The sequence below is a fragment of the Mixophyes fleayi genome, chromosome 3 (genome assembly GCF_038048845.1).
Source record: "Mixophyes fleayi isolate aMixFle1 chromosome 3, aMixFle1.hap1, whole genome shotgun sequence".
NCBI classification, from domain to species: Eukaryota; Metazoa; Chordata; class Amphibia; order Anura; family Limnodynastidae; genus Mixophyes; species Mixophyes fleayi.
The window spans coordinates 128790469-128817022 of record NC_134404.1 but is presented as its reverse complement, the minus strand read 5'-3'; positions in this window follow the sequence as shown (position 1 = coordinate 128817022).

The window sequence follows — 26554 nt, the reverse complement described above, 5'->3', positions numbered from 1 at the left end:
TCCAACACTGCGCTTCTCTCTCAGCACCCTTGACTCAAGAATTCTGTTCTATCCTATACCAAGGGCTCCTGATATCTCCTAGGATATTTGTGCAGGCTACTGCCATGGCATGGCATTGTCAATTAGGGGTGATCCTTGATCACCTGACTAGAACCTCAACTAGATCCTTGATAACCCAATTAAATAGGAAACGAGCAACAGTCTCTCTATGAAGCAAGATACCTTTCTACCCTTAAACAAACTGCAATGTAACTTAATTGTTTAAAATCCTTTCCTTCGAAAAAAAGATTCAGATAGCTGGATACGAAGGTGAACCCAAAGCGGCTAGGATGGGACTGGACCTGGCCATGTGATACCAGCCTATCCTTCATCAAGCACTATGAGTTATGAGCAGGGGGCAGAGCTCGCTTTATGCATAAAAATAACGGTCAGGTATGGGATAGTCATTACCCCTATCTTTCCTAAGTAGATCTCCTAACTTTGTGAATATCCCTGAAGCTAATATAAGATCAAAGGTTGTCATTCTGAACCAGTATGAGAAATGAAGGACGCATTTGATGAAGGAGCAATATAGAGGTCCTCCACCTCAGATTGGTCTGGGAAAGGATGAGCCCACTACGTGATCCTGGAGGACCACCCAGTGAGGCCAAGAATAGTACTGTGCCAAAGAACCTCTCATCTGTTAAAGAAGGAACGGACCCATGTCTGTGGCTAACTTCCTCTCCATCTAAGCCAAAGTATGCGACTGACTGCTGTCACTAAGGCAATACAAGAAGACTTCACATTTCCTTACATGTTCTATCTGTGCTGTTGCCTAAGAAGTAGTGATCATAATAGGAACAGTGGTAGCCTAGCAAGATGGTAATGCAGACATACACTCAGAATGAAGCACCAACAGTCCTGTATATACTTCTGCTGCATGGAAAATTGAAAGATTTGTTTGCCACTGAGAAACAAAAACATCCCAACCACAGGAGACTATGATTCTTGAATATTGATATTTTGTCAAACCACTACTCCCTGCTCAATGAGAGCCTGACTAATATAGGATTTATCCTCCTCCAGTCATATCCTCAGAACAGAGTCCCTTCATATTCATTGAACTCCTGAGGGGATGGTAGCAATTGAGAATCTCCCAGGAAATTGACCTGGGCAGGTCCTAGCCGCTTCCGAGATTTGTTGAAAGACTAGGTTACAGAACCATGCCTACAAGAAGACCTTGAAGCCAAAGCCAGTGCTGTGTCATCAATGTTTTGGATTCAAGGAGACTCCCGATAATTGGTCTGATACCTTATGAGGCAGATGTACCTGAGAAGGGAGGTTCAACTGCTGGATTATTATTATTATTATTATCATTTATTTGTTGGGCGCCACAGGGTTTTCGCAGCACCTTACATAATACGAACAGTAGACCATACAGGGTAGACATCACAGAACAATAAACACTAAGTACCAATGCTTCGGAAACTCCGGGCAGACATATGGAGTGAGGGCGGAGCAGAAGAGTCGGTATGAGGACAGGAGGGGAGAGGGGCCCTGCTCATACGAGCTTACATCCTAAGGGAGGGAGGACAAAACAGGCACGAAGGGAGGCAGTGATGCAATGGAGAAAAAGGGACCAGGGGAGAGGAGGGAGAACAAGCAGAGTGGATGAGGGGTTAAGTGGATGGTTGGTAGGCATTCAGGAACAGGTGAGTTTTGAGTGCCCGTTTGAAGGAGCACAGATTGGGAGCGAGACGGATGGAGCGAGGGAGGTCATTCCAGTGCAGGGGGGCAGCTCGGGAAAAGTCTTGGACTCGGGAGTGGGAAGAGGTAATGAGAGTGGAGGAGAGGCGACGCTCATTTGCTGAGCGCAGGGAGCGAGCGGGAGTATGAATGGTAAGGAGGTTAGAGATGTAGGGGGCAGTAGACTGGGAGAGAGCTTTGTAAGTGGTACTAAGGAGTTTAAAGAGGATTCTGTAAGGGAAAGGGAGCCAGTGTAAGGCCTGGTAGAGAGGGGAGGCAGAGGAGGAGCGACGTGAGAGAAAGATAAGTCTGGCAGCTGCATTGAGCACAGATCGGAGCGGGGTAAGATGGGAGAGAGGGAGGCCAGTGAGGAGGAGGTTGCAGTAGTCCATGCGGGAGATGATGAGTGCATGGATGATGGTTTTGGTGGCGTCTTGTGAGAGGAAGGGTCGGATGCGGGCGATGTTGCGCAGTTGGAAGCGACAGGCTTGAGCAAGGGATTGGGCGTGGGGGGCAAAAGAGAGAGAGGAGTCAAGGGTGACACCCAGGCAACGGAGTTGGGTGACAGATGAGATGGTAGTGTTAACAACGATTGAGAGGTTGTGGTGAGAGGGGAGTCTGGAAGGAGGAAAGATTATGAGTTCCGTTTTGGAGATGTTAATTTTGAGAAAGCGTGAGGACATCCAGGAGGAGATGGCAGGGAGGCAGTCAGATACACGAGAGAGGAGGGTGGACGAGAGATCAGGAGAGGAGATGTAGAGTTGAAATACTCTGGATACTCTAAGAGAAAATTTGGAGAAGAGCCTTCAACTATCTCCCCAAGACCTTGTCAGTACTGTGATAGACTGTGCTAACACCCCTGTCCATGCTTTGCCACATCGTTTTTCACCAGAGTATAATTTTTTTTTTGCAGAAGGCAGTCATGTGGATATTCCCTATTAAATCAGTGAGAGCAGCTGATTAAAGGGTGATCCACCTTAATTTGTACTTGTAAAATATCTGTTAACAGTGTTCAATCTCTGATTATGTCTAACTCAAATGACATAGTAATACAATGCTTACAATAATATACTATTCAAGTCCATTCTCTAATAATGTCCGGTTATTCAGTCACTAATGATGTTCAAATGGGGAATTTTTTTCTTCCAATGTTTCTGTGTGTATCAGAAATTGTGAGTTCCAATTCTCAGGATATTTCTTCCTGTCATGTCTCCAAAATTATTTGCTCCACACCATGGGGCCTATTTAACAATCATTTTTCTTATAGAAAATTCCCCGAAAAAGGCCATTGGAAGTTCAGACACTATAGTTAGAGCTAGTCAGATCAAAATTAGAGTAAAATGGTAGACAGATTATATATATCAAAAACAAATTCAGAAGCTATTAAGACTAATGAATTAGGAATATAAATGATTACAGATAGAGACAAAAATATTTTAATAATAATAAACAGTATTTAATATATTCATGAAGGGAAGGCAGATGAGAAATACATATACATAGAGATTTAGGATATACCCAATAAGGCACAAGATCCAATTTAGAAAACTGGATAAAAGATAGGGAACACCTGTCATGTCCAAACCCTCTTGAAAAAGTTCCATAGGTGGATGAAACATGTTGAGGATATCAAGCAGCTTAATGAAATACTGAAGAAAACGACTCAGAGGCATGTCATAGAACAGCGAATGTTGTGTGTTCCGATTGAGGATTCTTCACTACATTCTTACATGTAAACAGATATTTGTTTAACAAATGTATTGGCTTTTTATTATGGTGGATCTTTTTACTTTCACATTTGCTGCTGATTACTGAAATGTGAGCCCAAACAGACTAGGATCGGGCTAACAGTGGAGAGCTGCGGGACAGCTAACATAAAGAAATGGTACTGAAAACATGGCACTTATTTGATAATAGAAGTACAGAAAAGATCACGGAGCTGTCAGCAATCGGAAGGGTTTTTACAGCATAAGAACAACTCAACTGTAACATAGTAGCATAGTTGATGAGGTTGAAAAAAGACACGAGTCAATCAAGTTCAACCTATTTTGGGTCTCCTGCGATCCTGCACTTATATTTGAAATTGATCCAGAATAAGCAAGCGCCAATCTGTTTTAATTGTGAAAATCCCCCCAGACTCAATATTGCAGTCCTATTTTTACCCTATATCCACTACTATTGTTCATTTTAACTAGCGGTCGTATTCCTGGATACACCTTTCTGCTAAAAATTTGTCTAACCCTTTCTTAAACATATCTATTGAATCTGCCATCACAACCTTCCCTGGCAATGAATTCCATATCTTGACTGCCCTTACTGTAAAGAACCCCTTCCTTTGCTGGTTGTGAAATTTCTTCTCTGTAAGTTACTGTAAATTACTACTATTCTTTTTTAACTCATTCATGAAACAATCTATTTACAACTTCCTGCATCTGCTTGTGTTTCATTCACATAGTGTGGAGCAAAATATTTTGGAGGCAAGATAGTAAGAAATATCCTGAGAATTGGAACTCAGAAATCCTGATACACACAAGAACATTGTAAGAGAAAAATCCACCATTTGAACATTATTATTGATTGAATCCCCGTTTGGACATTATTAAAGCATGGACTTGAATAGTATATTTTTGTAAGCATTGTATTACTATCTCATTTGATTTAGACAGACATAGTCAGAGATTGAGATCTGTTAAAAGATATTCTGCCACTTCGGTTGCTTCCTACCAGATCTGGTGGGTCCGGTCTTCAGGAATGTCCTTTTCTCAAACAAACTCTATATCTAGCTCTGGTTCCAAATGTCCAGTTAGTGACCTAGACTAGTATCTGGAACACATGGTAAGCATAGCAGTATTAACTCACACAGCCTTGTGTCCAGAAGTGGACTTGTTTTCATACATGTATTAAGAGAGAGTGTGTTAGCTATAGAACACCATCTAGGAAAAAGGTGGGGGGTGGGGTGAACAGGCAGGTCAAGAATATACATAGATGAATTCATACAAAAATTGCCTTTTAGCGCATTACAATCGTAAGTTGCAAATGCAGGTGTCTCCATCAGGGCCGGATTAACCATAAGGCTAACTGGGCTACAGCCCAGGGGCCTATGGCATCCAGGGGGCCCTTGAAAGTGCTCAGCAGCAGTATTTATCGGTCGGGGCGGGGGCAGCTCCGATCACGGGGGGGGGGCCCTCACGGGGGAATGGAGGCCCCCTTAGCCCAGGGGCCTCCATTCCCTTAATCCGGCCCTGGTCTCCATAGTGTGATGACACCAGTGCTGCTCTGTAGCATAGCCAAAACATTATAGTGAAATGACACAATAGCAAATACGACAGTACTCACCTGATAGAAGAGAGCACAGTGAAAGAACACAAGGCCAAATAATATCAACATAAGGGGAGAGTATTATAAATATTTTTGTTTGTGTGATTGCTCTAACCTCACCTCTTGCTGATTGTACCATCCATATATTCCTGAATAAACTGCAGCAAAGTGGTTCAGCAAACCTGTCTGAGTATCACATGTTCATACTTGCCAACTCTCCCTGAATGTCAGGGAGACTCCCTGATATAGGGGTGATCTCCCTCACTCCCTGAAGAGTCTGGCATTCTCCCTGATGCTGAGCCAGTCCAAGACATGGTTGGCTTCGTCATATGTGGCCTATGTGTCCTATGTCCATGTATTGCCTATGGAGGTGGCCATTTTCATGGAGACCAAGATTTAATCAGAGACTGACAGGTAAGACCAACATGACTTCAATAATGGAGACAGAAATGTAAAAGACACTTCAGTCTCTGGAGATTCATTAGCTGCTTTTCTTTAACGCATAGTTGGCTGCTCTCCCGGAATGTCCGGGAGACTGCCGCATTTCTGAGAGACCTCCCGGTCTCCCGGGAGAGCAGGGCAACCTCCCGTTTCTCACCCCCGCAATAGATAAGTTGGGGGCGAGGCTTTATGATGCAAATATTGTGTCATCTTAGCCCAAAAATTATGCGATTTGTCAAGCCCCGCCCCTGCTCGCCCACCTCCCCCGAGATCTCCCTAAAGCCAACAAAGAAAAGTTGGCAAGAATGCACATGTTTGTCGTGCTTGTCACATATATAAAATATATAATATAAAAATCCATAGAGAGGATGCACACAGTACTCACATGTATCCAACATATTGTGCACGGCCCAGACAGGTACTCATAAGCAAACAATGTTTAAAAAGAATTCAAACAGACCAGCACTAGTAGGGAAAATACATTAAAGATTTAATTCATAATAAAAAATGTTACAGACTCGTGCTCAACGATCATTTATTGCCACAGACTTTCTTCAGGGACAGATAACTTAAAGTGCACTCTAAGTAGTGGAGAGCGCTGTTTCAAAACTTTTACAATACCATAGAAAAATGTTGGCAAAATACAGAGCAACATAGGTAGGGGACAACGCTGGTTCAATGCACATGCAATATCTTAGAAAATGTTATATAGTGTACAGTGCAATCTAGGTAGAATAGAGGTCTGGTACAACAATATATACAATACTTTAGAAAAGCGTAAATAATGGGGTGTGGGTAAAAGCTGAAAATCATAAAAAGCATTGAAAATGCTGGAAACCATAGAAAATGCTTTGAAAAAACACACAAAGGCCAGAAAAAAAAACACAAACACAAACATTGCCATATACACATTGCATTCACACAAAACACCCAGATCTACACTAGATTCCCACGAAAAGCCGGAAACCATATGAAATGCATTGAAAAAGCCAAAAACCAAGATGGTGCTAATATGGTACATGCTTTGCATTAAGACAGTCACAGTCATGCCACATATTGGCCCATCTAGAGCAAAATTTAAAGAACTAAAATTAGACCATGATACCTACATACTAACACAAGTATATGCAAGTATTTCTTTTCTTTATTTTAGTACCATAATGATTGTTTTCGTACATAAACTGCTAGATTTTCAACTTTCAAGAGAAACATTTATCCATCTCTCAACATAATGCACAGAATTGGTAACCTGATTACATAAAATAATTAGCTAATCATTTAGTAGAAAGTCAAAGCATAAATGCATGCAGACATGGTCAACATGTTCAGCATGTGACTAAGTGACTTTGACCATTAAATAATTGTTTGTGACAGGATGGTTTAACTATCTCAGAAACTGCTGATCTCCTGGGATATTCATGCATAATAGTTTATAGAGTTTGCTCACAATGGCATACAAAACAAAAAAAATCCAGTAAGCAGTACTGTGGGTGAATACACCTTGATAATAAGAGAAGTCAGAGGAGAACGGCCAAACTGCTTGAAGCTAGAGATGAGCGGGCTCGGATTTCGCTAATCCGAGCCCACCCGAATAGAGCGGATCCGACGGGATCCGAGCACTGTTCGGGTACTTCCGGCTGCCCAAAGAATCCAAAACGAGGGTATGACATCCAAGTCTCGCGTCGGATCTCGCGAGACTCGGATCTCATAAATGCCCCGCTCGCTGCCGCCATCTTCATTCTCCCTGTGGTTACTGAAGAGGGAGGTTGATGTGCTCTGTCCTGCTGAGTGATTACTTTAGTCAAGTGGTGCTTTGTCCTGCTGAGTCCATTAGTACTTTGTCCAGTGCTCTATCCTGCTGATTACTTTAGTCAAGTGGTGCTTTGTCCTGCTGAGTCCAGTAGTACTTTTTCCAGTGCTCTGTCCTGCTGATTGCAGTGGTGCTTTGTCCAGTGTTGCTTTTGTCCTGTATTTGTTTCTGATAAGTCCATAGCAATTTGTTAATTAGCCAAAAATCTTTAAAAAAAATAAAAAAAAATACCCAAATTTTTTTTAAAAAAAAATATTAAAAAAAAATTCAAAAAGTATAAAAAATATTATAGAGCAATATATTCTTGCAGTCCCAAAAAAGAGGAACTGCCATTTCTATTACTACGTTCATTGTTTGTGCAGTCCAAAAAAAGAGGAACTGCCATTTCTATTAATACGTTCATTGTTTCTGTAGTTCCAAAAAAGAGGAACTGCCATTTATATTACTACGCTCATTGTTTGTGCAGTCCCAAAAAAGAGGAACTGCCATTTATATTACTCCGTTCATTGTTTCTGTAGTTCCAAAAAAGAGGAACTGTCATTTCTATTACTACGTTCATTGTTTGTGCAGTCCCAAAAAAGAGGAACTGCCATTTCTATTACTACGTTCATTGTTTGTGCAGTCCAAAAAAAGAGGAACTGCCATTTCTAATAATACGTTCATTGTTTCTGTAGTTCCAAAAAAGAGGAACTGCCATTTCTATTACTACGCTCATTGTTTGTGCAGTCCCAAAAAAGAGGAACTGCCATTTATATTACTACGTTCATTGTTTCTGTAGTTCCAAAAAAGAGGAACTGCCATTTCTATTACTACGTTCATTGTTTGTGCAGTCCCAAAAAAGAGGAACTGCCATTTCTATTACTACGTTCATTGTTTCTGTAGTCCCAAAGTGTGTGTGGTTTAGGGGTACGCTCTCTTGTGCTGCATATAATGGAGTACAAAAATTTGGAGGATAAAGTAGGGAAAGATCAAGACCCACTTCCTCCTAATGCTGAAGCTGCTGCCACTAGTCATGACATAGACGATGAAATGCCATCAACGTCGTCTGCCAAGGGCGATGCCCAATCTCATAGTATAGGGTATGTAAAATCCAAAAACCCAAAGTTCACAAAAATTAGCAAAAAAAAAAAATTAAAATCATCTGAGGAGAAACGTAAACTTGCCAATATGCCATTTACGACACGGAGTGGCAAGGAACGGCTTAGTCCCTGGCCCGTGTTCATGACTAGTGGTTCAGCTTCACCCATGGATCTAAGCACTCCTCCTCCCCCCCCTTCCCATCACTGTACGGGAAGAGGTGGCTCCTTCCACCATTTGCAGCATGCCCTCTGCATATGCTGGAAGGATCACCCACAGTCCAGTTACAGATTTGGCTAATGAAGGTGTGAATGTTGTACACCGGGAGGAGGATATTGATGTAGCTGGCGCTGAGGAGGAACTTGACGAGGAGGATGCTGATGTGGTTATCATAAATGAGCCACCAGGGGGGGAAACAGTTGTTGTCCATGGGATAAAAAAGCCCATCGTCATGCCTGGTCAGAAGACCAAAAAATCCACCTCTTCTGTCTGGAGTTATTTTTATCCCAATCCGGATAACAAATGTATGGCCATATGTAGCTTATGTAAAGCTCAAATAAGCAGGGGTAAGGATCTTGGCCACCTAGGGACATCCTCCCTTATACGTCACCTGAAGAACCTTCATAATTCAGTGTTTATTTCAGGACCTGTGGCTAGGACCGTCAGCAGTCCAGGGACACCTAAATCCCTTGGTCCTGTTGAATACACACCACCAACACCCTCCTCGTGAACTTCCTCCACGATCTCCATCAGATTTAGTCCTGCAGGCCATGTCACCAGCATGACTGAGTCCTCTTCAATACGGGATTCATCTGAGGAATCCTGCAGCGGTACGCCTACTACTGCCGCTGCTGCTGTTGCTGCTGGTAGTCGGTCATCTTCCCAGAGGGGAAGTCACAAGAACACTACGTCTTTCACCATACAGTTGACCGTCCAACAGTCATTTGCCATGACCACAAAGTACGACAGTAGTCACCCTATTGCAAAGCGGATCACTGCGGCTGTAACAGCTATGTTGGTTGTGACGAAATGAGTTTCATAACCCTGTGAGCATGTCTCATTTCTCACATAATGTGGATTATAGTACTTTTCATAGCCCATGCTGTTTGTTCCCCAGCTCACCAGACTACAACTGCATTGTCCAATAACATGTGGCTAAGGGGACATTGTAGTTCAGTGTACATATGTATATTGTTTATTGTATATTGATAACTTGAAGTAAGGTTGCTATTCATTGTCCTTAAGGCGAAGCCAGGGGGATTGTGGGTAGGGATCAGGTTGCCAAGTGCTGGAGTAGAAAAACTAATTAGTGTCCATTGTTCTCACCAGGCTAGTCCAGACAGGCTATCTAACAGGGGAGGTTCTCTGGAAGGACAGCTCATCTTCACTCCCCTGTCCAACTCCCCCCCTCCTAGTCCAGCACTGACCAATGGTTAAGTAGAATAGACACAGGGGTTTGCCCAGGGAAGGGAAAGACTGTGGAAATTAGACCTGTGATATATAAGGAACAACTCCAGGGGGGAAGGGTGTTCATGCTTGGATTTCATTCAGGAAGGTGCAAGATGGAGTTTTGAATTGTCGTTTTCTAACTCGAGTCTTTATATATGCAGCTGAGAGGGATCCATGGGTCATGAAGTCTGGACAGCAGGTGACTATATCTCCTTAAGTTATTGGGGTAAGGGACGGATGATGTGGTAAATCTGCCTGGCATTTATTTACTGTGTGTATATAATATTCTAGTGTTTGTATAACAATAAATATACTGTTGTATTTTTATAACTCCATTTTGCCTGAGTGACCATACGAATCCTAGAAGGTACTGGGTAGCACTGGGCCAGATACACCCGGTATCTTCACATTGGTGTTAGACGTGCGTCCGGTGTCCGCCATCAGTGGAGTGGGATTTAGACGGTTGATGGAGGTAATGTGTCCCCGGTACCAAATCCCGTCGAGATTCCACTTCACTAGGCAGGCGATACCCGGGATGTACAGAGAAGTACGAAAAAGTGTCCTCAATGCTCTGAAAAATGCAGTTGTACCCACTGTCCACCTAACCACCGACATGTGGACATGTGGTTCAGGGCAAACGAAGGACTACATGACTGTGACAGCCCACTGGGTAGATGCATCGCCTTCCGCAGCAACAACAGCAGCTGCATCAGTAGCAGCATCTCCACAACAGCTGCTCGTTCCAAGGCAGGCAACGTTGTGTATCACCGGTTTTAATAAGAGGCACAATGCTGACAACCTCTTAGAGAAACTGAGGGAAATAATCTCTCAGTGGCTTACCCCACTTAGACTCTCCTGAGGATTTGTGGTATCAGACAACGCCAGTAACATTGTGCGGGCATTATATATGGGCAATTTCCAGCACGTCCCATGTTTTGCCCACACCATTAATTTGGTGGTGCAGCATTACCTGAAGAGTGACAGGGGTATGCAGGAGATGCTTGCGGTGGCCCGCAAAATTGCTGGACACTTTCGGCATTCTGCCAGTGTCTACCGCAGACTCGAGCAACATCAAAAAAGGCTGAACCTGCCCTGCCATCACCTCAAACAAACGGTTGTGACGCACTGGAACTCCACCCTCTATATGCTGCAGAGGATGGAGGAGCAGCAAAAGGCCATTCAAGCCTACACAGCCACCTAGGACATAGGAAAAGGAGTGGGGATGCGCCTTAGTCAAGCGCATTGGAGACTGATTTCCGTAATGTGCAAGGTTCTCCAGCCATTTGAACTTGCCACACGAGAAGTCAGTTCCGACACTGCCAGCTTGAGTCAGGTGATTCCCCTGATCAGGCTGTTGCAGAAGCAGCTGGAGAAAGTGAGGGAGGAGCTGTTAAAGCATTGCGATTCCACCAAGCATATAGCTCTTGTGGATGAAGCCCTTCGTACGCTTTGCCAGGATCCGAGGGTGGTCACTCTTTTAAAGTCAGAGGAATACATTCTGGCCACCGTGCTGGATCCTTGGTTTAAAGCGTATGTTGTGTCTCTGTTTCCGGCGGACACAAGTCTACAGAGGTGCAAAGACCTGCTGGTCAGGAGATTGTCCTCTGAAGAGGACCGTGATATGCCAACAGCTCCTCCATTTACTTCAACACCTGTGGCTGCAAGGAAAAAGCTCAGTTTTCCTAAAAGACCGCTGGCGGGGATGCTGAGAACATCTGGTCCGGACTGAAGGACCTGCCAACCATTGCAGACATGTCTACTGTCGCTGCATTGGATGCTGTCACAATTGAAAAAATGGTGGAGAATTACTTTGCTGACACCATCCAAGTAGACATGTCAGACAGTCCATATTCTTACTGGCAGGAAAAAAAGCCAGTTTGGAAGCCCCTGTACAAACTGGTTCTATTTTACCTCAGTTGTCCCCCCTCCAGTGTGTACTCGGAAAGAGTTTTTAGTGCAGCGGGGAACCTGGTCAGTGAGCGGCGAAGGAGGTTGCTTCCGCAAAACGTTGAAAAAATGATGTTCATAAAAATGAATTATCAATTCCTCAATCAAGAACAGCACTGCCCTCCAGAGACTACAGAGGGACATGTGGTTGTGGAGTCCAGCGGGGACGAATTGATAATGTGTGAGGATGAGGAAGTACACACTGAAGGGGGCGAGGAATCAGAGGATCAGGATGAGGACGACATCTTGCCTCAGTAGAGCCAGTTTAGTTTGTACAGGGAGAGATGAACAGCTTTTTTGGTGTGGGGGCCCAAACAAACCAATCATTTCAGCCATAGTAGTTTGGTAGGCCCTGTCGCTGAAATGATTGGTTTGTTAAAGTGTGCATGTCCTATTTCAACAACATAAGGGTGGGTGGGAGGGCCCAAGGACAATTCCATCTTGCACCTCTTTTTTTTCTTTGCCAGCTCGTTTTGTGGGGGTCCAAACAAACCAATCATTTCAGCCACAGTTTTGTAGGCCCTGTCGCTGAAATGATTGGTTTGTTAAAGTGCGCATGTCCTATTTCAACAACATCAGGGTGGGTGGGAGGGCCCAAGGACAATTCCAGCTTGCACCTGTTTTTTGGCCATTATGTGCTCTTTGGGGCCTAGTTTTTCAAACTGCCATCCTGTCTGCCACTGCAGTGCCACTCCTAGACGGGCCACGTGTTTTTGCCGCCCACTTGTGTCGCTTAGCTTAGACATCTAGCTACCTCGGTGCAACCTTTTGGACTAAAAACAATATTGTGAGGTGTGAGGTGTTCAGAATAGACTGGAAATTAGTGGAAATGAATGTTATTGAGGTTAATAATAGTGTAGGAGTGAAAAAAAAAACCAAAATAATTGATTTTAGCACTTTTTATGCTTTTTAAAAAAAAATCAGAACCCAAAACCCGAAATCAGAACCAAAACCTTTCGTGCGGTGTTTTGGCAAAACAAATCAGAACCCAAAATCTCAAGCTAATCAGAACCCAAAACCCAAAACACCAAAAGTGGCTGGTGCACACCCTTACTTGAAGCTGACATTAGTTGAAATAACCATGTACTACAATAGTAGTATCCAGAAGATTATCTCTGGATGCTACATCAGCAGAAGACTACCCTAGGTTCTCCTTTAGTCAGTAAAGAACATGAAACAGGGGCACAGGCTTTCCAAAGCAAGATAGCTAAAAGATTGGAAATATGTCACCTGGTATAAAGAAACGTAGTTTCGGCTGCAACACACACATAGTTGGGTCAGGATTAGCCATAAACAACATGAATAAATTGATTTTCACAATACATGAAGAAGGTTTAGGATGCAGTACACCTAACCCTATTTAGCTCTTCCTAAGGAGAGGCACGGGTCTATGCCTCAACTCCAGGAGGCAGACCGCAGCTGCTTCAGAAGGCTACTGCTTGCTCCCGGATTGCGGTTCATTACTGAGCAGACAAGGCAGAATTTTAAGCACCGCTCCCAGCAACTATCCTCCTCTGATATGCAGCGGTGCCTGTAACACCGCTGAAAAGCATACACGTAAAAGAGATAAATACATTTTGAATTAAAATACTAAATTTTTACTGCTGCATTAGCAGCTTAGTTAAAACGCTCTACTCCAAGGCCACCTAAAATAACATGAGGCACAACGGATGGAGGGGTACAGAGAGTTAAGAGATAAAGTACAAACGAGTTTATAGTTTAAATAGATACCTTATTCCAGCACAGTGCCCTCTATACCCATGGTTGAGCAAGGTCACCGGTCCCCAAAACGCAGTGAATGAAAAAGTACCAGGCATTTTCTAGGCATTAAGGCTTGATAAAGAGACCGATTAATCTTGAGATTGCTCTCTGATGTGAAGAGTGCAGGATATTAAGGTACATTGTACTCACCAATACATTGGTGCTTGCCATCACCTTCATATCCAGGGATGCACTCACAGGAATAGTTTCCAGGTAAGTTAGCACAATTGGCATTTATATCACATGGAAAGGTAGAATTGGCACATTCGTTAATATCTGCATGGGGTGACAGAGAAAAGATCATGTATTGATTAGCTGTTATACTGTTGCAATGTGCACCTATTATTAAAAATATAGCTTCAGCAATGTGTTATCCATATTGGTGGGTAATTAGGAAAGTATTGCCATGCAGAACAGTGGTTAATGGATATGCATAGAAATGAAGGTTTTGTAGGGGAGGAGATAACGAGCAGCCTAGTGTTTCAAAGTGCTAAATATGCCCCCAGGGTGTGGTCACGCACCCATAGTCTCATGGCCATGCCCCTGTTCCGATATATACATTACTCTCAGTGCGACACTCTTTGGCTCCATTCATGTGCTCTTTAAAAAGCAAAACACATTTATTAAAATTAGGAAACCAGGGAAATGCATTAGTTTGAGACCATCACTGTTTTCCTCCTTTAGAATCCATGGCAGCCATAACAATGGGCTTTTTCCTTACCCTGGTTAGGTAGAGTCAGGTAACAAAAGACTAGAGATGGTCACTGAACCCCGTGTTTTGGTTTTGTTTTTGGTTTTGGACCTGGATTACCTTCGTGTTTTGGTTTTGGTTTTGCAAAACCACCCTTGCGTGTTTTGGTTTTGTTTGGTTTTGTTTTGCTATTTTTGAAAAAAATACCATTTTTTGGGTCTAAAATAATCTAATTTAGTGCTCCACCATTTTCTTAGATAAGTGAGGTAATTCTAAAACTAATAAATTATAAAAAAAAAACAGTTTAATCCCTGGTAAGCCGTCCTTAATTCGAACACTTGTCTGCAAATTATACAGACAAACCTGGTTGTCTACCTCCTCCATCTTTGATTATTGGCAATGTAGCCATCGTCTTTGGGTGTATATTACACCCTCCACTTGTAGTTGAATAAAAAAAAAGCAGCCTGCACAGACTGTGGAACTAGAAAGTAAAATTAAATGGACCACGGTAGTTTGGTGGCTATCTATGCCCCCTCCGCCCTCCACTTGTAGTTGAATATAAAAAAAGCAGCCTGCACAGACTGTGGAACTAGAATACTTCAAATGTACATTAGCAGTAGAGAATTAGTAAGCAAAAGTTACGGCTATGATGATATGTTGGTATCACACGTCCGTCCGGGTGCTGCTGACAGCCGCTGGGCGGTTGTGGAAGATAGTGCAGCCCCTCTCCAATATTGCAGTCTTTGCTTCAGCACTCGCACTTTACGTGTCCCAGAGAAGTATGGTCAGAATAAAAAAGACCGTTATCAGCTGAAAAAGATCTATGGATGGCCACAATTCCCATGTGGGGTATTGTGAATTAGACCTCTTTTTCATCTGACTTATTTAGACTTTTTCATTGATATGGTTTGAACCTCAAGTGTTGCAGTTTATTTTCTTAGGGGAAATTGTTGATCCAGAATAGACTCAATTTAAAACCCCTTGCCACAGACATAGCAAAGGTGGGCAAATCATTAAGCATAGTTGTAGTAGGACCATTTTTACCAAATATGTCCAAAGACATGATTTATCCTATCAGTGTCATTTTCACAGGAATTAAGGGTTGATAAATAGACCATGTAATCTTGAGTTTGCTTACTGGTGTGACAAATGCAGTATATTAAGGTACATTGTACTCACCAATACACTGGTGCATGCCATCACCTTCATATCCAGGGATGCACTCACAGGAATAGTTTCCAGGTAAGTTAGCACAATTGGCATTTGTAGCACATGGAAAGGTAGTATTGGCACATTCATCAATGTCTGCATGGGGTGACAGAGAAACGATCATGTATTGATTATCTGTTATACTGTTGCAATGTGCACCTATTTTTAAAAATATAGTTTCAGCAATTTGTTATCCATATTGGTGAGTAATTAGGAAAGTATTGCCATGCAGAACAGTGGTCAATGGATACGCATACAAATGAAGGTTTTGTAGGGGGAAAGAGAACGAGCAGCCTAGCGTTTCAAAGTGCTAAATATGCCCCCAGGGTGTGGTCACGCACCCATAGTGTCATAGCCATGCCCCTGTTCCGATATATACATTACTCTCAGTGCAACACTCTCTTTGGCTCCATTCATGTGCTCTTTAAAAAGCAAAACACATTTATTAAAATTAGGAAACCAGGGAAATGCATTAGTCTGAGACCATCACTGTTTTCCTCCTTTAGAATCCATGGCAGCCATAACAATGGGCTGTTTCCTTACCCTGGTTAGGTAGAGTCAGGTAAAAAAAGACTAGAGATGGTCACTGACCCCCGTGTTTTGGTTTTGTTTTTGGATCTGGATTACCTTCGTGTTTTGGTTTTGGTTTTGCAAAACCACCCTTGCGTTTTTTGGTTTTGTTTGGTTTTGTTTTGCTATTTTTGAAAAAAATAAAAAATGTTGGGTCTAAAATAACCTAATTTAGTGCTCCACCAGTTTCTTAGATAAGTGAGGTAATTGTAAAGCTAATAAATTATGAAAAAAACAGTTTAATCCCTGTTTAGCCGTCCTTAATTCGGACACTTGTCTGCAAATTATACAGACAAACCTGGTTGTCTACCTCCTCCATCTTTGATTATTGGCAATGTAACCATCATCTTTGGTTGTATATTACACCCTCCACTTGTAGTTGAATAAAAAAAAAGCAGCCTGCACAGACTGTGGAACTAAAAAGTAAAATTAAATGGACCACGGTAGTTTGGTGGCTATCTATGCCCCCTCCGCCCTCCACTTGTAGTTGAATATAAAAAAAGCAGCCTGCACAGACTGTGGAACTAGAATACTTCAAATGTACATTAGCAGTAGAGAATTAGTAAGCAAAAGTTACGGCTATGGTGATATGTTGGTATCACACGTCCGTCCGGGTGCTGCTGACAGCCGCTGGGCGGTTGTGGAAGATAGTGCAGCCCCTCCCTAATATTGCAGTCTTTGCTTCAGCACTCGCTCTTTGCGTGTCCCAGAGAAGTATGGTCAGAATAAAAAAGACCGTTATCAGATGAAAAAGATCTATGGATGGCCACAATTCCCATGTGGGGTATTGTGAATTAGACCTCTTTTTCATCTGACTTATACAGACTTTTTCAAGATATGGTTTCAACCTCAAGTGTTGCAGTTTATTTTCTCAGGGGAAATTGTTTATACAGAATAGACTCAATTTACAACCCCTTGCCACAGACATAGCAAAGGTGGGCAAATCATTAAGCATAGTTGTAGTAGGACCATTTTTACCAAATATGTCCAAAGACATGATTTATCCTATCAGTGTCATTTTCCCAGGAATTAAAGGTTGATAAATAGACCATGTAATCTTGAGTTTGCTTACTGGTGTGACAAATGCAGGATATTAAGGTACATTGTACTCACCAATACACTGGTGCATGCCATCACCTTCATATCCAGGGATGCACTCACAGGAATAGTTTCCAGGTAAGTTAGCACAATTGGCATTTGTAGCACATGGAAAGGTAGTATTGGCACATTCGTTAATGTCTGCATGGGGTGACAGAGAAACGATCATGTATTGATTAGCTGTTATACTGTTGCAATGTGCACCTATTTTTAAAAATATAGTTTCAGCAATTTGTTATCCATATTGGTGAGTAATTAGGAAAGTATTGCCATGCAGAACAGTGGTCAATGGATACGCATACAAATGAAGGTTTTGTAGGGGGAAAGAGAACGAGCAGCCTAGCGTTTCAAAGTGCTAAATATGCCCCCAGGGTGTGGTCACGCACCCATAGTGTCATAGCCATGCCCCTGTTCCGATATATACATTACTCTCAGTGCAACACTCTCTTTGGCTCCATTCATGTGCTCTTTAAAAAGCAAAACACATTTATTAAAATTAGGAAACCAGGGAAATGCATTAGTCTGAGACCATCACTGTTTTCCTCCTTTAGAATCCATGGCAGCCATAACAATGGGCTGTTTCCTTACCCTGGTTAGGTAGAGTCAGGTAAAAAAAGACTAGAGATGGTCACTGACCCCCGTGTTTTGGTTTTGGTTTTGGATCTGGATTACCTTTGTGTTTTGGTTTTGCAAAACCACCCTTGCGTGTTTTGGTTTTGATTGGTTTTGTTTTGCTATTTTTGAAAAAAATACAATTTTTTGGGTCTAAAATAACCTAATTTAGTGCTCCACCATTTTCTTAGATAAGTGAGGTAATTCTAAAGCTAATAAATTATAAAAAAAACAGTTTAATCCCTGGTAAGCCGTCCTTAATTCGGACACTTGTCTGCAAATTATACAGACAAACCTGGTTGTCTACCTCCTCCATCTTTGATTATTGGCAATGTAGCCCTCATCTTTGGGTGTATATTACACCCTCCACTTGTAGTTGAATATAAAAAAAGCAGCCTGCACAGACTGTGGAACTAGAATACTTCAAATGTACATTAGCAGTAGAGAATTAGTAAGCAAAAGTTACGGCTATGATGATATGTTGGTATCACACGTCCGTCCGGGTGCTGCTGACAGCCGCTGGGCGGTTGTGGAAGATAGTGCAGCCCCTCTCCAATATTGCAGTCTTTGCTTCAGCACTCGCACTTTGCGTGTCCCAGAGAAGTATGGTCAGAATAAAAAAGACCGTTATCAGATGAAAAAGATCTATGGATGGCCACAATTCCCATGTGGGGTATTGTGAATTAGACCTCTCTTTCATCTGACTTATACAGACTTTTTCAAGTTATGGTTTGAACCTCAATTGTTGCAGTTTATTTTCTCAGGGGAAATTGTTGATCCAGAATAGACTCAATTTACAACACCTTGCTACAACCCCTTGCCACAGACATAGCAATGGTGGGCAAATCATTAAGCATAGTTGTAGTAGGACCATTTTTACGAAATATGTCCAAAGACATGATTTATCCTATCAGTGTCATTTTCACAGGAATTAAGGGTTGATAAATAGACCATGTAATCTTGAGATTGCTTACTGGTGTGACAAATGCAGGATATTAAGGTACATTGTACTCACCAATACACTGGTGCATGCCATCACCTTCATATCCAGGGATGCACTCACAGGAATAGTTTCCAGGTAAGTTAGCACAATTGGCATTTGTAGCACATGGAAAGGTAGTATTGGCACATTCGTCAATGTCTGCATGGGGTCACAGAGAAACGATCATGTATTGATTAGCTGTTATACTGTTGCAATGTGCACCTATTTTTAAAAATATAGTTTCAGCAATTTGTTATCCATATTGGTGAGTAATTAGGAAAGTATTGCCATGCAGAACAGTGGTCAATGGATACGCATACAAATGAAGGTTTTGTAGGGGGGGAGAAAATGAGCAGCCTAGCGTTTCAAAGTGCTAAATATGCCCCCAGGGTGTGGTCACGCACCTATAGTGTCATAGTCATGCCCCTGTTCCGATATATACATTACTCTCAGTGCGACACTCTTTGGCTCCATTCATGTGCTCTTTAAAAAGCAAAACACATTTATTAAAATTAGGAAACCAGGGAAATGCATTAGTCTGAGACCATCACTGTTTTCCTCCTTTAGAATCCATGGCAGCCATAACAATGGGCTGTTTCCTTACCCTGGTTAGGTAGAGTCAGGTAAAAAAAGACTAGAGATGGTCACTGACCCCCGTGTTTTGGTTTTGTTTTTGGATCTGGATTACCTTCGTGTTTTGGTTTTGGTTTTGCAAAACCACCCTTGCGTTTTTTGGTTTTGTTTGGTTTTGTTTTGCTATTTTTGAAAAAAATAAAAAATGTTGGGTCTAAAATAACCTAATTTAGTGCTCCACCAGTTTCTTAGATAAGTGAGGTAATTGTAAAGCTAATAAATTATGAAAAAAACAGTTTAATCCCTGTTTAGCCGTCCTTAATTCGGACACTTGTCTGCAAATTATACAGACAAACCTGGTTGTCTACCTCCTCCATCTTTGATTATTGGCAATGTAACCATCATCTTTGGTTGTATATTACACCCTCCACTTGTAGTTGAATAAAAAAAAAGCAGCCTGCACAGACTGTGGAACTAAAAAGTAAAATTAAATGGACCACGGTAGTTTGGTGGCTATCTATGCCCCCTCCGCCCTCCACTTGTAGTTGAATATAAAAAAAGCAGCCTGCACAGACTGTGGAACTAGAATACTTCAAATGTACATTAGCAGTAGAGAATTAGTAAGCAAAAGTTACGGCTATGGTGATATGTTGGTATCACACGTCCGTCCGGGTGCTGCTGACAGCCGCTGGGCGGTTGTGGAAGATAGTGCAGCCCCTCCCTAATATTGCAGTCTTTGCTTCAGCACTCGCTCTTTGCGTGTCCCAGAGAAGTATGGTCAGAATAAAAAAGACTGTTATCAGATGAAAAAGATCTATGGATGGCCACAATTTCCATGTGGGGTATTGTGAATTAGACCTCTTTTTCATCTGACTTATACAGACTTTTTCAAGATATGGTTTCAACCTCAAGTGTTGCAGTTTATTTTCTCAGGGGAAATTGTTTATACAGAATAGACTCAATTTACAACCCCTTGCCACAGACATAGCAAAGGTGGGCAAATCATTAAGCATAGTTGTAGTAGGACCATTTTTACCAAATATGTCCAAAGACATGATTTATCCTATCAGTGTCATTTTCCCAGGAATTAAAGGTTGATAAATAGACCATGTAATCTTGAGTTTGCTTACTGGTGTGACAAATGCAGGATATTAAGGTACATTGTACTCACCAATACACTGGTGCATGCCATCACCTTCATATCCAGGGATGCACTCACAGGAATAGTTTCCAGGTAAGTTAGCACAATTGGCATTTGTAGCACATGGAAAGGTAGTATTGGCACATTCGTTAATGTCTGCATGGGGTGACAGAGAAACGATCATGTATTGATTAGCTGTTATACTGTTGCAATGTGCACCTATTTTTAAAAATATAGTTTCAGCAATTTGTTATCCATATTGGTGAGTAATTAGGAAAGTATTGCCATGCAGAACAGTGGTCAATGGATACGCATACAAATGAAGGTTTTGTAGGGGGGGAGAGAACGAGCAGCCTTGCGTTTCAAAGTGCTTAATATGCCCCCAGGGTGTGGTCACGCACCCATAGTGTCATAGCCATGCCCCTGTTCCGATATATATACATTACTCTCAGTGCGACACTCTTTGGCTCCATTCATGTGCTCTTTAAAAAGCAAAACACATTTATTAAAATTAGGAAACCAGGGAAATGCATTAGTCTGAGACCATCACTGTTTTCCTCCTTTAGAATCCATGGCGGCCATAACAATGGGCTGTTTCCTTACCCTGGTTAGGTAGAGTCAGGTAAAAAAAGACTAGAGATGGTCACTGACCCCCGTGTTTTGGTTTTGGTTTTGGATCTGGATTACCTTTGTGTTTTGGTTTTGCAAAACCACCCTTGCGTGTTTTGGTTTTAATTGGTTTTGTTTTGCTATTTTTGAAAAAAATACCATTTTTGGGTCTAAAATAACCTAATTTAGTGCTCCACCATTTTCTTAGATAAGTGAGGTAATTCTAAAGCTAATAAATTATAAAAAAAACAGTTTAATCCCTGGTAAGCCGTCCTTAATTCGGACACTTGTCTGCAAATTATACAGAGAAACCTGGTTGTCTACCTCCTCCATCTTTGATTATTTGCAATGTAGCCCTCATCTTTGGGTGTATATTACCCCCTCCACTTGTAGTTGAATAAAAAAAAAAGCAGCCTGCACAGACTGTGGAACTAGAAAGTAAAATTAAATGGACCACGGTAGTTTGGTGGCTATCTATGCCACCTCCGCCCTCCACTTGTAGTTGAATATAAAAAAAGCAGCCTGCACAGACTGTGGAACTAGAATACTTCAAATGTACATTAGCAGTAGAAAATTAGTAAGCAAAAGTTACGGCTATGATGATATGTTGGTATCACACGTCCGTCCGGGTGCTGCTGACAGCCGCTGGGCGGTTGTGGAAGATAGTGCAGCCCCTCTCCAATATTGCAGTCTTTGCTTCAGCACTCGCACTTTGCGTGTCCCAGAGAAGTATGGTCAGAATAAAAAAGACCGTTATCAGATGAAAAAGATCTATGGATGGCCACAATTCCCATGTGGGGTATTGTGAATTAGACCTCTCTTTCATCTGACTTATACAGACTTTTTCAAGATATGGTTTGAACCTCAAGTGTTGCAGTTTATTTTCTCAGGGGAAATTGTTGATCCAGAATAGACTCAATTTACAACCCCTTGCCACAGACATAGCAAAGGTGGGCAAATCATTAAGCATAGTTGTAGTAGGACCATTTTTACGAAATATGTCCAAAGACATGATTTATCCTATCAGTGTCATTTTCACAGGAATTAAGGGTTGATAAATAGACCATGTAATCTTGAGATTGCTTACTGGTGTGACAAATGCAGGATATTAAGGTACATTGTACTCACCAATACACTGGTGCATGCCATCACCTTCATATCCAGGGATGCACTCACAGGAATAGTTTCCAGGTAAGTTAGCACAATTGGCATTTGTAGCACATGGAAAGGTAGTATTGGCACATTCGTTAATGTCTGCATGGGGTGACAGAGAAACGATCATGTATTGATTAGCTGTTATACTGTTGCAATGTGCACCTATTTTTAAAAATATAGTTTCAGCAATTTGTTATCCATATTGGTGAGTAATTAGGAAAGTATTGCCATGCAGAACAGTGGTCAATGGATACGCATACAAATGAAGGTTTTGTAGAAGGGGAGAAAATGAGCAGCCTAGCGTTTCAAAGTGCTAAATATGCCCCCAGGGTGTGGTCACGCACCCATAGTGTCATAGCCATGCCCCTGTTCCGATATATACATTACTCTCAGTGCGACACTCTTTGGCTCCATTCATGTGCTCTTTAAAAAGAAAAACACATTTATTAAAATTAGGAAACCAGGGAAATGCATTAGTCTGAGACCATCACTGTTTTCCTCCTTTAGAATCCATGGCAGCCATAACAATGGGCTGTTTCCTTACCCTGGTTAGGTAGAGTCAGGTAAAAAAAGACTAGAGATGGTCACTGACCCCCGTGTTTTGGTTTTGTTTTTGGATCTGGATTACCTTTGTGTTTTGGTTTTGCAAAACCACCCTTGCGTGTTTTGGTTTTAATTGGTTTTGTTTTGCTATTTTTGAAAAAAATACCATTTTTGGGTCTAAAATAACCTAATTTAGTGCTCCACCATTTTCTTAGATAAGTGAGGTAATTCTAAAGCTAATAAATTATAAAAAAAACAGTTTAATCCCTGTTTAGCCGTCCTTAATTCGGACACTTGTCTGCAAATTATACAGAGAAACCTGGTTGTCTACCTCCTCCATCTTTGATTATTGGCAATGTAGCCCTCATCTTTGGGTGTATATTACACCCTCCACTTGTAGTTGAATAAAAAAAAAAGCAGCCTGCACAGACTGTGGAACTAGAAAGTAAAATTAAATGGAACACGGTAGTTTGGTGGCTATCTATGCCACCTCCGCCCTCCACTTGTAGTTGAATATAAAAAAAGCAGCCTGCACAGACTGTGGAACTAGAATACTTCAAATGTACATTAGCAGTAGAGAATTAGTAAGCAAAAGTTACGGCTATGATGATATGTTGGTATCACACGTCCGTCCGGGTGCTGCTGACAGCCGCTGGGCGGTTGTGTAAGATAGTGCAGCCCCTCTCCAATATTGCAGTCTTTGCTTCAGCACTCGCACTTTGCGTGTCCCAGAGAAGTATGGTCAGAATAAAAAAGACCGTTATCAGATGAAAAAGATCTATGGATGGCCACAATTCCCTGTGGGGTATTGTGAATTAAACCTCTCTTTCATCTGACTTATACAGACTTTTTCAAGATATGGTTTGAACCTCAAGTGTTGCAGTTTATTTTCTCAGGGGAAATTGTTGATCCAGAATAGACTCAATTTACAACCCCTTGCCACAGACATAGCAAAGGTGGGCAAATCATTAAGCATAGTTGTAGTAGGACCATTTTTACCAAATATGTCCAAAGACATGATTTATCCTATCAGTGTCATTTTCACAGGAATTGAGGGTTGATAAATAGACCATGTAATCTTGAGATTGCTTACTGGTGTGACAAATGCAGGATATTAAGGTACATTGTACTCACCAATACACTGGTGTATGCCATCACCTTCATATCCAGGGATGCACTCACAGGAATAGTTTCCAGGTAAGTTAGCACAATTGGCATTTGTAGCACATGGAAAGGTAGTATTGGCACATTCGTCAATGTCTGCATGGGGTCACAGAGAAACGATCATGTATTGATTAGCTGTTATACTGTTGCAATGTGCACCTATTTTTAAAAATATAGTTTCAGCAATTTGTTATCCATATTGGTGAGTAATTAGGAAAGTATTGCCATGCAGAACAGTGGTCAATGGATACGCATACAAATGCAAGTTTTGTAGGGGGGGAGAGAATGAGCAGCCTAGCGTTTCAAAGTGCTAAATATGCCCCCAGGGTGTGGTCACGCACCCATAGTGTCATAGCCATGCCCCTGTTCCGATATATATACATTACTCTCAGTGCGATACTCTTTGGCTCCATTCATGTGCTCTTTAAAAAGAAAAACACATTTATTAAAATTAGGAAACCAGGGAAATGCATTAGTCTGAGACAATCACTGTTTTCCTCCTTTAGAATCCATGCAGCCATAACAATGGGCTGTTTCCTTACCCTGGTTAGGTAGAGTCAGGTAAAAAAAAGACTAGAGATGGTCACTGACCCCGGTGTTTTGGTTTTGTTTTTGGATCTGGATTACCTTCGTGTTTTGGTTTTGGTTTTGCAAAACCACCCTTGCGTTTTTTGGTTTTGTTTGGTTTTGTTTTGCTATTTTTGAAAAAAATAAAAAATGTTGGGTCTAAAATAACCTAATTTAGTGCTCCACCAGTTTCTTAGATAAGTGAGGTAATTGTAAAGCTAATAAATTATGAAAAAAACAGTTTAATCCCTGTTAAGCCGTCCTTAATTCGGACACTTGTCTGCAAATTATACAGAGAAACCTGGTTGTCTACCTCCTCCATCTTTGATTATTGGCAATGTAACCATCATCTTTGGTTGTATATTACACCCTCCACTTGTAGTTGAATAAAAAAAAGCAGCCTGCAAAGACTGTGGAACTAAAAAGTAAAATTAAATGGACCACGGTAGTTTGGTGGCTATCTATGCCCCCTCCGCCCTCCACTTGTAGTTGAATATAAAAAAGCAGCCTGCACAGACTGTGGAACTAGAATACTTCAAATGTACATTAGCAGTAGAGAATTAGTAAGCAAAAGTTACGGCTATGGTGATATGTTGGTATCACACGTCCGTCCGGGTGCTGCTGACAGCCGCTGGGCGGTTGTGGAAGATAGTGCAGCCCCTCCCCAATATTGCAGTCTTTGCTTCAGCACTCGCTCTTTGCGTGTCCCAGAGAAGTATGGTCAGAATAAAAAAGACCGTTATCAGATGAAAAAGATCTATGGATGGCCACAATTCCCATGTGGGGTATTGTGAATTAGACCTCTTTTTCATCTGACTTATACAGACTTTTTCAAGATATGGTTTCAACCTCAAGTGTTGCAGTTTATTTTCTCAGGGGAAATTGTTTATACAGAATAGACTCAATTTACAACCCCTTGCCACAGACATAGCAAAGGTGAGCAAATCATTAAGCATAGTTGTAGTAGGACCATTTTTACCAAATATGTCCAAAGACATGATTTATCCTATCAGTGTCATTTTCCCAGGAATTAAAGGTTGATAAATAGACCATGTAATCTTGAGTTTACTTACTGGTGTGACAAATGCAGGATATTAAGGTACATTGTACTCACCAATACACTGGTGCATGCCATCACCTTCATATCCAGGGATGCACTCACAGGAATAGTTTCCAGGTAAGTTAGCACAATTGGCATTTGTAGCACATGGAAAGGTAGTATTGGCACATTCATTAATGTCTGCATGGGGTGACAGAGAAACGATCATGTATTGATTAGCTGTTATACTGTTGCAATGTGCACCTATTTTTAAAAATATAGTTTCAGCAATTTGTTATCCATATTGGTGAGTAATTAGGAAAGTATTGCCATGCAGAACAGTGGTCAATGGATACGCATACAAATGAAGGTTTTGTAGGGGGGGAGAGAACGAGCAGCCTTGCGTTTCAAAGTGCTAAATATGCCCCCAGGGTGTGGTCACGCACCCATAGTGTCATAGCCATGCCCCTGTTCCGATATATATACATTACTCTCAGTGCGACACTCTTTGGCTCCATTCATGTGCTCTTTAAAAAGCAAAACACATTTATTAAAATTAGGAAACCAGGGAAATGCATTAGTCTGAGACCATCACTGTTTTCCTCCTTTAGAATCCATGGCGGCCATAACAATGGGCTGTTTCCTTACCCTGGTTAGGTAGAGTCAGGTAAAAAAAGACTAGAGATGGTCACTGACCCCCGTGTTTTGGTTTTGGTTTTGGATCTGGATTACCTTTGTGTTTTGGTTTTGCAAAACCACCCTTGCGTGTTTTGGTTTTAATTGGTTTTGTTTTGCTATTTTTGAAAAAAATACAATTTTTTGGGTCTAAAATAACCTAATTTAGTGCTCCACCATTTTTTTAGATAAGTGAGGTAATTCTAAAGCTAATAAATTATAAAAAAAACAGTTTAATCCCTGGTAAGCCGTCCTTAATTCGGACACTTGTCTGCAAATTATACAGAAAAACCTGGTTGTCTACCTCCTCCATCTTTGATTATTGGCAATGTAGCCCTCATCTTTGGGTGTATATTACACCCTCCACTTGTAGTTGAATAAAAAAAAAAGCAGCCTGC